Source organism: Cavia porcellus, unplaced genomic scaffold (genome assembly GCF_034190915.1).
Source record: "Cavia porcellus strain 051 isolate PalLab524CR breed Dunkin Hartley unplaced genomic scaffold, mCavPor4.1 scaffold_22, whole genome shotgun sequence".
NCBI lineage: Eukaryota > Metazoa > Chordata > Mammalia > Rodentia > Caviidae > Cavia > Cavia porcellus.
The window spans coordinates 7,684,624-7,694,932 of NW_026947505.1; the positions used below are offsets into that span (position 1 = coordinate 7,684,624).

The 10,309-nt window shown below is 31.5% G+C and overlaps 1 long non-coding RNA gene across 1 annotated transcript; it reads left to right on the plus strand.

The window, feature by feature from the left end:
- The first annotated feature begins 3,097 nt into the window (after window positions 1-3,097).
- Window positions 3,098-7,020, plus strand: LOC106026707 (uncharacterized). Its single transcript, XR_010042060.1, has 3 exons — window positions 3,098-5,042; window positions 6,051-6,132; window positions 6,613-7,020. It is a non-coding gene; the product is annotated as an uncharacterized LOC106026707 (long non-coding RNA).
- Window positions 7,021-10,309: the final 3,289 nt, after the last annotated feature.

The following is a 10,309-nucleotide window of genomic DNA, read 5'->3' on the forward strand; positions in this document are numbered from 1 at the left end:
TACTTCGCTATGCTTTCTTTAAAAAAAGTCTCTCTGCCCCCCAAAAAATTAGTGGCCACACCCTTCTTTGCATTGTCTTTATCTTGGGAAAATTAATCTTTATTTTACTGCAATTAGATCTGAGGGGAAGGCAATTGAAATGAGATTTCCTGTTGCTTTTTGCTACTTTGTTTCCTCTCACAGTTGCATGTTTGCAGGAGGCATGATGTTTATGTCTCTCTTGGGGAGTGAGTACATGTCCTAATAGGTGTTTCATTGTCAGTCCCCTTTCCACCCCTCCCTTCCCTACCCTAAGTAGGATTAAACACCCCTTGCAGTGAGAGTATTCTTAGCTTAGGTTCCGGTACATTCCTATCTTAATTCTGTTTACTTCCCCTCCCCCTCATCTTTGGTCTCTGTACTCCTTCCTGTTTGCCAGTGATCTTTCCTCTGGTTTCCTTCTATCCTCTATTATTGTTTGTCTGTACTTTGCCTTATTTCAATGAGAGCCAGCATATGGTATTTAAACTTGTGGGACTGATTTACTTCACTCATCATCACATTTTAGAGAAGTAATCATTTTCTTACGACTATCTTTAATGTATCCTCTTTTATAGCTGAGTAGTATTTCATGTGTTTCCCTTCACATTTCTCTGTGGGTGTGCTGGCTGCTTCCAGGATTTAGCTATTATGAATGGTGCTGCTATAAACATTGATATGCATTATGATATTTTTAGCATTTTGAGAAAGAGTCAGACCGCAGGGAGAGCTGTGTCACATGGAATCCCCAATTTTAGGACTCGGAGAAATCGTTATACTGACTTCTATACTGGATGTGCTATTTTACATTCCCATCAAATACATACAAAAGTTATTTTTCACCACAGCCATAATGGCATTTGTTGTTTTTTGACTTCTTGAAAAATACCATTCTTTGTGGTAAATAGCAGTATCTTTTATTAATTGCTTTTAAAAATTATGTTTGTAAGCTCATCTAATATTGTTCTTATATATTTGTGATCCTGTATTTTAATTTGTATTCTTAGCATTGGTGAGCTTATTTTTTCCTTTTATTCTGAGAATAAGCCATATTATTCTGAAAAGTAACCCTTTATTGTAGTAATTTATAAATGATTTTAGATCCTTTACCTATTTTCATGGAGAAGTGAGAAAGGTTTATCCTCTGCCTATTAACATCCTCATCATGCTTTACACTTAACACCATATTTACTACAATGAGTTGAAAAACAATGCCTTTTTTTCTATCCTAAATCTGTTGATTTTAGGTTTCTTTTGTCTTTGAAATTTAAAAGATATGGCCTACATTGAATCTTTATGTGTTCTTTGACTCCTTTTCGATATTCATGTTTTTATCTAGTTTTCAGTAACAGTGTCATACTGTTTGTAACTTTATGTGTCAATTTTGTTTATAGTCAATTTTTAAATGAAATTATACCACGAATGATATCAGATGTTTTCACATGTGGACAAATTTTTAAAAGTTATACTGATCATATTTATTTTTTTAAAATCTGCTATTATTTGCGAAATTTTCAGATTTTTCAAATAGTTTTGGAAATAAGAAAACAAATTACCTTTTTATCAATTATATTTTGTATGTTCCTTAAAATTTTTCAAATGTTTGTTATTTTCTAGTGTATTCTCTTGTTAATTTGCTTCCATTATGAAATCAAAGTAGAACTGTGATTTGTTAATATTTTCTCCTAATATTTCATGTTTAAAACTCTTCAAAAGAATGAAAATGTTTGTATTCCAGAGCTTGGTTATGCAGAATATTTTTGGCATTTAAAAATATATTAATGGATTTACATTTTTCCCTAAGCCAATTTTTGAATTTGATTTTGAGTCTTTTAAACTTGGTTATTTAAAAATTATTCTTAAGTGTATTATACTGTGAGGTGAACATATACAGTCTGTGTCCTATTTAAAGATGTTAATGATTCATTTCTTTCAAAACCTTGATGCAGATGCATTTTTTTCTTATTGCCATAAATCAAATGCATTTTAATATTCAAGCTATTAATTAATTTATGAAAACTGCTTTATTTAATGCCTAAATTATGAAAAGTACAGATGAAGTCTACTTTCTGAAAATATTTTTTCCCTTTCCTTGGATTTATATTTATCCTTTAATGAATTTTATTACTGCATTTCTAGCGAAAATCAAAAATATCCATGGTTCTTGATATGCAGTAAAAGAATTTATTATACTAACAGTATCAACATCATAATTACAGTACTGTGGTGATCACGATGGGAGCTGTGGGAATTCTACCAAGCCTGTACATACCAGGATATCTTAAATGAGGCAAAAGCTCTGACAGGTAAGGAGCTGCAGACAGAGTGTAATGGGAAGGTATCTGACTTTGAAAGCAAGTCATATCTGTTATGGTTTATTTCTGGAAGTCCCCCAAGAGCCTCATGCATATATAGACAGGGCTTTTTTTTAATGTAATTGGAATACAGGGCTTATAACTTAGAGTTAGGAGATGGGTCTGGTGGAAAAAGACAGGTCACTGAGGGGCGCTGCAAGGGTTTATTTCCCTCTCCAACTCCCTGCTTGGTTCTCAGCCACCATGACCCAAGCACCTGCTCTTCTGCCATGCCCCTTTGCCAGGCTGTCCTGTCTTGAATCTAGCAGGCTATGAGCTGAATCCTCTAAAAACTGAGCCAAAATAAATCTTTTCTCTTTTAAATTGCAGCTGTCAGGTAATGTATCTAATGACAAAGAAAGGACGGGGACAATATTCTTGATATGTGTGTATTAACTAAAATTCAGAGAGACCAATTCCTTTTTCAATAGGAAAAAGGTATTTTGCTGTTTATGTGATTAATGTATATGACACTTACAGTAAAAGTAATATATATATCAATTATATATATATATATATATATATGTATCTTCTCACCAAACTCATCTCCTATCAGCAAGCTATAAGGCTCATAAATGACAAAATAAATAAATACCATGAAAACAAATAACAAAAATTATAAAATACAATTAATAATATTTAGGAAGTAAATTACTATAACATTTAGGGTATATTGTAGTGATTTCTCTTTTCCTTATTTTCATGGACACTGATTTGATTGAGAGGACCATGATTACATTGCTTTTATTTGTTAACCTTCCTTTTTTCTAATCTATGATGAGTTGTAAAATCTTTGTCATGTCATTCAATGGTTTTACATTATTTCCATAAGTGACCCTATGATGATCTCATAGGGCAAAGGCTAGTTAAGTGAACAGTCCCAATTCCTCTTCATGGCACATGAAAAAGTACATTTTCCAGCTCTCAACATGTACCTACCTAATTTTGAAATGTGACATATACCACTAAAATCATTTCAAGTAATCAAAAAAAAGAAATGATGAATCAGTAAATGCCAAGGCCACTAATGTACGCAGATTGAATAAAGCAGTTTCTGTGAGTCATGTTTGATAATTATGGTATGCTGATTCATCTTTATAATTATAATTAAAGAAAGCAACAAGAGCAATGTGGCCTGCAAAAAAGCATATCTTTAAATGTGGACGCCTGAGGGAAATGGGGTTTTAGATTTTAATTGCTGCTCTCACCATCAGCAGGTATCAGCAGATGACCTTGCTCTTCTGTTCGTTCAGAACTTTACCATGCAAGTTTTTCCACTTTATAAATTGGTAGATACAGAAATACTAATGTCAAAGTTCCATGCTTGAAGATATCAGGATGAAAACTACCTTGTGTTAACCAATATACATCCAAGGTTCGCCGATAGAGTATAAAAAAAAAGGGAAAAGACCTCTAAATACCCACCATATTCTTTTAATAAACATGAATCTGTGCATAGGATACACACTTTTTCTAAAATATCCTGCTACTAAAATGTCACCGGACTGGTAAGCCAGCATTTCCACACACTGCAGAGAAACGGCCTTGTAACCCTTTCATTTTCTTTCTTCCTGTTCCACTCTAATTCTGCTTTCCAATTCTGAATGATTTTAGCTGGCATTCTGCGCAAATCAATGTTGTTACCTTTGGTTATGATTTTATGTTTTGACCTTATTTCCTCCTTGACATTTACCTTCCCAACTAGGATCCGTTTTCCCTAGAGCAGGACCCTCCTCTCCTTCAGTGCCATAATCCTAAGATCAGAAGGACGGATGTGATATGCACACAGCCTGGTCTCCTCTACCACAGTTCAATCTGCAGTTTTAGAACCATTATTATTTTATATTTACCTTCTTTTGACTTGTGCCCGGGGATCAAGTAATAAATGTTTTCTAAACTTTCATATTTTCTTTTTACTTCCCTCTTCATTTTTCTGCAGCGTTAATGGCCAGAAAAACAAATACTGTTTTGACAGCAGGTTCTGAAAAATATACACACACTTGGTTTTGTATATAACAATCTTTCTTGAGTTATCCAGTTTTAAAGAATAGTTAACAGAGAAAATCAAATATGTGTGAAAAATGATCTAGTTAACTCTGTTCTTTTTTCTCCTGCTCTCTCCTCTTGCTGCAAGCAAGCACTTAGAAATGTCAAAGAAGAAAATGTTCTGAGAGATTCTTGTCCCTTTGGTTTGAATGTTTTGACTGCACATCTAAGGAACACTGCTGCGATGTTTTATGTTCAGATTAAAATATGAATATTGTTTTACCTGAAGTTTTCTTGAAAACATACGTATTTCACCCCAAAGAAATAATTTCTGTGAGCTATTAACTTACTTTTTACAACTTGATTTGCCTCAAAAATATCTGTTTATACTGTGTATCTAGCCAAGAGATATCCAAAGTTCTAACTTCCTCTTACACTAAGTAGGACACCATGTGGGCAGAGATGTTACTCAGCTGAATTACCCATCCATGCTGGTGAGTAATGACTTTTAACATTTTCCAAAATCTATGTACATATGACTCACCTTTAAATTCTCTTAAGTATTTTTTTTTTTTTAGAAGACTGGGGAAAATGTGAAAACATGAAGGATGTTTGGATGAGTGCTCATTCCAAAGAGTTTAAAAATACTTAAATAAACTATCTGAGGATTTCAACCCAGAAAAGGTATAGTAATTGAGAAATGTTATTTAGCTCAGAATTTCAAGTTTTTCATTCCAATGATAATAGCTGATGACTAACTCGAGAAAACTATACAGCTAATTTTGGTGGCTGGAAGCTGTTTTCTGCTTTTGCTTTGAATAGACTCAAGGGACTTATAATAATATGCTGAATAATGTATTTTTTTACAATTTATTTGACAAACCAATCTTCAAATACTTGTAACTATTTAGTGTTGAAGCCTAAAGATATGAGTTCATATACTGAGTTTTAGAAGAAGAGAGCTCACAATATAGAGGAAAATTATTAAGTAAAGTAAATATTATTAAGTAAAAAATTAAATTATTAAGTAAATAATTTGTTCCTTCAAATTATTTCTTAGAAAATATTGCTTATTTTGCACATAATGTTATATTTATTCTGCATTTTAGATTACAACATTGACCTAGCTTTTCAAACATATCTTACGATGACCTCATAACGGTTGCAGCACATATTTCCTTCCTTGACTTTGGAATTCATTATGTGACTTGCTTGAATATTACAGAAACAAGAGTGTTTGTATACTCTTGGAAGTTGTATATAAGTTGTATGCTCAGAGGCTTTCCTTGTTTCTATTCATCTTCCTTCATTTATGTCATTGTCATAAGAATCTTCTACTGGTTAAAAGGTGGACTAGTAAAAAATGAATAAGAGACATATGAACCTGAACAACTCAAAGTTACCCACAGACTTTCAGTAATGTACAGGTTGTTATGGTTTGTATCTAGAAGTCCACAAAGCCTCATATACTCCTAAGGGGAGGCACTTTTCAAAGGCCACTGAATCTAAGGTATGTGAATGTAGACAAAGAATATGATAATTAATTTAGACGACTGATGGATTTAGCATAGCTATGGAGGTAAATAATGGGAAAGACCCACCCTGTGTGTGAGTGGCACCTTCCCATAGACTTGTCGTGTGGATGGGATTAAAAAAAAAAAAGGAAGGTTTGATGTCGCTTTCTGTCTGCAGTGGATGATTTCTCCTCTGCCAGGTGCCTCGGCCGTGCCACCCTGCCCAGGAGCCAGTGCCCATGGACTGAAACCTCTAAAATGTGAGCCCAAATAAACATTTCTTCCTTTAACTTGTGTGGATCTGGTTTTTAGTTATAAAACAGATCCATCCAGTTGGTCCTGTGTGGAACCAGCTGAGCCTTACAAAATGGAATACCTATGAGAATGAATGTTTATTTATTTAACCACAAGATATTGATCTAATAACTTTAAATGGGCATCACTGAATTAAAATAAATAATAAAATGAGCATATTTAAATTATATGATTTGGACAGCTTTTATGTATGCATATTCATGCAAAACTATCATAAAAATAATAAGACAATGAAAGTAACAATCACCCTCAGCATTCTAATATTTGTTGACTGTTTTGTTATTTTTGTACATTGCCCTTCCTACTTATAGGGAATCATAGATCTACTTTTGTGTAACGAGGATTAGTTTGTATTTCTTAGACTTTTGTCTAAATGAAATATTATGGCAGATACTTTCTGTTGACATTGCTGTGTTTTCTTCCAGGAGAATTATTTGGAAGATCATCTATGTGGGAATATGCATCAACAGTTCTTTGCCTTTTAGTTCTGAGAAGCTTTTTTATTGCATAAATATATCTCAGTTTATCTTGTTCTATAATCGTTTTATTCATGTTTGGATTTTTCTAGTTTAGCTATCATTAAAAATAAAGCTCCTAGGAACACTCAACATAACACTCCATATGAATATTTAGAATTAAATGGTTGATATGTATGGTTATTGTATGAAAAACTTATTAAAAAAACCTATTAGAATGGTTTCCAAAGTCATTATATTATTTCACATTACCAACAGTAGTTTAGTATTTCAATTTTTTTGTATCCTGGTCACCATTTGTTATTTTAGTCTTTTTAAATTTTGATATTTCATATATAATGATATATCCTTAAAATATTAACTTGTGTTTCTCTAGTGAGCTTTTGTTTGAAATATCTTATTACTTTTATTTGAAAGCTTTTATTTGAAATACCTTGTTATCAATGTTTGTTAGGGGAAAGTCTTGCTTGCTTTTTATTATAGATGTATTTATGACATAATTAAGATACATACATATATAAATGAAATGCCATAGTATGCTTAGATACATATAGATATCATACGTTAATTTAGTCAAGTTAAACATACTTATTGCTGAAAATATTTGTCAATTCTTTATGCTAGTGCCTTTCAAAATCTTTCTTGCTTTTGGAAATGTACAAGGCATACTTGTTTTTTATAGACATTTCTTTGCTCATTTAAAAAAAAAGGTAGCTATTTTTCTTTTAATGAGTTTTGTGAGGTTTTTAATATCTGTCTGAGTAGAAACACTGCTAGGTATCCCTCTTGCAGACTCTTTTGAGATTACAGCTTTTTAAAAAAATATTTAGTAGGCATCTTTATTTTCCAAAGAGTAGGCACCTTTAATTTTGATGGTCAACTTACAAATTTGTTATTCCATAGATCGTATTTTCTTTTAAAGTTTAGTAGAGGAATTGTTACAGAATCCAAAGTAAAATCTCTTTTTCTTTGCGCTGTCTATTGAAAATCCACTCAAATGTTAAGTTTTAAATTGGGCAATTGTCATTCTTTTTAGGAAAGTAATTTTATGTGTATCAATTAAAAGTGAAAATTTTATAAATTTGTGTTCATTTGTTTTGCATGTTGTTATCAATAGTCCTGATAGCATTTGTTGAAAGACTGCTTTTTGCTCATTGAATGGCTGTAGAACAGAGTAATCAATAATATTGGATTTGACTCAGTATTTTCCTAGTGTTACTCTAAAGCAACATTTTGCTTGTTGTAGCTTTGTAATAAAATTTGAAGTCTGTACTGAAATGCTGTACTGTTAGCATTGTGTTCTCTGTCAGGGCTTTATAAAAATCTATTCTTTTACATATTGTCATGCATCTCAGAGTCAATTGCTATAAAAGTGTATTGGAATTTTGATGTATTACATTGATTTCCTATATCAATTTAAAATAATTAATTTTTGTAATTTGTTATTGCCCTGATATGATTCTAATAGTTATTATTAATTCACCTCCATTGTGAGTATGCAAACTATATTGAATATCTTGAGAAATTTTATAGCAATATTTATAATGCATGTTTTTATCTGGAAGGTCTCATGCATAATTGTGAAGAATGTCTATTCTGTCTTATTGGATAATATATTGTACATTTACAACTTAATTTGTTTGGTAACATGGTTTAAAATACTCTGTAGCTTACTGAATTTCTGTATACTCTTTTCAATCACTTATTAAGAAAAAGTTTCTAGAAAATTTATTTATAATTGTTTATGTATATCCTTGTAGTTATGTCAATTTTTGCTTCATATACTTTAAATCTAAAATTAGGTAAACTTTTAGAATTATTAAAATTTATGATTATTATGAAGCTGTGAATGAGGGAGAAATGTATTAATGATTTGGCTCCTTTACTGTTATAAAATAATTATTTTTATCTCAAGTTACTTTCTTTGCTTTGAAATGTATTGTGCCTTGTTTTAGTATTGAAACTTGCTTTTATAAAATAATTATTTCTTTTTAAAAATGTTTATTTATTTATTTATTTATTTATTTATTTTTTCGTCTTTTTCGTTTTTATCGGTACCAGGGATCGAACTCACGACTGCCTGCTTGCAAGGCAGGCGCTTATGCCACTGAGCTAAATCCCCAGCCCAAGTTTTTTATTTTTTAAAGAGAGAAAATCAAAACAAAGCAGTAAAAGGGTGCAAGTAATACAGAATTTCAAGAAAAAAATATACAGTAAGGAATCACTAGTTAATAGATTACACATTTTCATCCCAGAAACAGTTGTCCAAATTACAAAATTAAAGCATACAAAGTGGATATTCATACAGTGAGATTGCAAGCAGTTCTGTTCAATGATCCAACAAAAACTCGGTAATATGGTTTTCTATGCTACACACTTAAACATACATGCAGTTATATCCTTTAGATCACCTTTTCCCCCCTCTTTTTTACAATAACAATTACACTTTTTGGGTTTTATTGCTCCCACAGTTCTTATAACTTTTTTTTTTTTGAAGAGAGAAAAAAGAAACCAAATGTGACAAAGTAAAACAGAGTCAGAACAGAAGGATGGATATAGTACATGAGACAAAAACAATAATACCAGGTGATCAACAGTGGTTACCATTATGCCTCTTGCTATCTTAAAAAGAGTTGCCTATATCATCAGGTATAGTAGAATTGAACAAAACAATTCAGAACAAGACCAATAAAACCTACATTGGAGACCTTACAGGACTTCAAAAGAAGATAATAGTCAAACCATAATGGGTATCATAGTAAATCTTTATTGCCTTCAGAGTGGTTGCCTATATCCTCAAACTTGATATTATCAAACAAAACAGAATTAGTAAAATCAGTCAGAGCAAGATGGGGAGAGCATTACAGGGGTTCAAATCAGGTTATTAGGAAAACAAAAAAAAATTACTATAATATATCCTGATATTTTTTAATTTAGTTTTTCCTAAAAAGAAAAAAAAAGGGGGGGGGAGATTGAGATAAAAGAGGACATATCAACAGAACAACACAGGTCAGAACCGAACAATTTAAGCAATTTAAGCATCATTGGGTTTCACCACCAGATAACCTGACATAATAGTAGTCACCATAGTGTCTCTTTCCTTGAAATATAAAGTAATTATTTCTATGATATAAACTTTTCTATTCCATAAGTTTCATGTAATTTTTTCATATTAAAAGCAATTTGTAGGACATATATATTGGGATGCAGGTATTTTGTTCTTTATTTCAGTATGACCATCACTTATTTCAAGTATTTCAAAAATTATATTTAATGAGATTACTGGTAAGTTGAGTTGTAGCAGTGATCTTGACTTTTTTTACCTTACCAGTAATCTCATTAAATATAATTTTGACTATGACATAAATTGTGTTATCAGTACTTCTTTGTCTTCTGTACAAGAAATGTCTGAATGTGTTTCTAATTCCTATTTATTTTTGTAATATATGTATTTTCTGTTTAACATCTGATAATATTGCTTTATAGCAGATATTTTTTATTCTTATAAATATTCTTAGGCTTTTTATCCAGAACATAGTTCATTTACATGGAATTAACTTCTCTCTTTATTATCTTACTTTTAAATGAGTTATGAAGGATTACGATAGCCTTTCTTGCTATGCTATTTAGAAAACAATCTTCTGAG